At 40.7% G+C, this 1634-nt stretch overlaps 1 non-coding gene across 1 annotated transcript; it reads right to left on the minus strand.

Annotated features, from left to right (window-relative positions):
• Positions 1 to 276: 276 nt before the first annotated feature.
• On the minus strand, positions 277 to 383 carry LOC123081147 (small nucleolar RNA R71). Its single transcript, XR_006438657.1, has one exon. It is a non-coding gene; the product is annotated as a small nucleolar RNA R71 (small nucleolar RNA).
• Positions 384 to 1634: the final 1251 nt, after the last annotated feature.

Here is a 1634-nt window from a genome sequence, read left to right on the forward strand (position 1 = left end):
TTGAAGCCTGCTCTGATTAACATGGTACAACAGTCCAGATTTGGTGGAACAGCTTTAGAAGACCCACATGAGCATATAAGGACTTTCTTGGAGTATTGTAACACTCTCAAGCAAAATGGAGTTTCACCGAGTGCTATCAGATTATCACTATTCCCATTTTCCTTGAGAGATGGAGCAAGAGTATGGCTTCACTCATTGCCTGAACATCTGAAGGATACTTGGGAGACTTTATTGCAGACATTTATTGAGAGATACTTTCCACCAACAAAAGCTGCTGAATACAGGGAGAAGTTAACAAGGTTTACTCAATATGATGGAGAAAGTTTGTATGACGCATGGCAAAGATTCAACTCTTTAATCAGAATGTGTCCTCATCATGGTTTAGAAAGATGGCTGGTGTTACAAACCTTTTACAAAGGACTGTCCACTCAGACCAGAGCTTTTGTCGATTTTGCTGCTGCAGGAGGAATCATGAACAAAACCCTTGATGAAGCATTCACATTGATTGAAAGTATGGCGTCTCATCATTTCCAATGGTCAAGTGAAAGAGTAATAGCACCACCACATCCTGGTGTGTACAATGTGTCTGCAAATGATAGCATGGCGGCTCAGATTGACATCTTGAACAAGAAGATGGACAGTATCATGTCAAGTTGCATCGGTACATCTGTAGCTTCAGTAAGTGTGCCTCAAATGTGTGATGTATGTGGCCAAGCAGGTCATCCTTCAACAGAATGCACCTTCTATTCAGCAATTGGATCATCAGTTTCAGAAGTAAGTTATGCCCAAAGTCAAGGTCCATTCTCAAACAGCTACAATCCTTCTTGGAGGAACCATCCAAACTTGTCGTACAAGAACAATCAGTCTTATGCAAGTGGATCGACAGTACAAGGAAATCGACCACCAAATCATCGAAGTCAATTTCAAGTGCCGAGGCAGAATGAACAACAAAATGTTCAGTCAAATGGAATGGAGGAAATCATGAAGATGCAGTTGGAATTGATGAAAAAGGTGACAAATGAAGTTAATGGCTTAAAGGATTCTGTTAGGATGCTTGTGAGCAAAATGGATAGTATGGTGGGAGAAAATGAAGCAAGGCTGCCTGCTCAACCAATTCCAAACCTGAAAGCTCACTGTGGGGCAATATCTTCAGTTGATGCAGTGACTACAAGGAGTGGAGCTATGATAGGACCATTACTTCCTATTCCGAAGACATATGTGCCTCCTGCTATGAGGCCAAGTTCATCCGGAACTCCGCCTTCAACATCATCAGAGAAAATAAAGGAGAAAGAAGTTGATAACCGAATTGAAACTGAAGTCGAATTTCCTGGTTTTCAAACAAGAGCTGAGCCTTTGCTAGAGGAAGCAATAACAACCAACAACATTCCCTTTCCTGAGAGGTTCAACAAACCCAAAGATGACAAGCAATTTGCCAATTTTTTGGAAACTATGAAAGGAGTTCAGATTACTATTCCTATTCTTGAAGCTGTCTTGCATGTTCCGATGTATGCCAAATATTTCAAGGAATTATTAACAAAGAAAAGAAGCATGTCTGAGCCAGAAGTTGTAATTCTATCAAAGGAATGCAGTGCAATAATTCAGAATTCCATGCCTGAAAAATTGGATGATCCAGG

Source organism: Triticum aestivum, chromosome 3D (assembly GCF_018294505.1).
Source record: "Triticum aestivum cultivar Chinese Spring chromosome 3D, IWGSC CS RefSeq v2.1, whole genome shotgun sequence".
In the NCBI taxonomy this organism is placed as follows: domain Eukaryota; kingdom Viridiplantae; phylum Streptophyta; class Magnoliopsida; order Poales; family Poaceae; genus Triticum; species Triticum aestivum.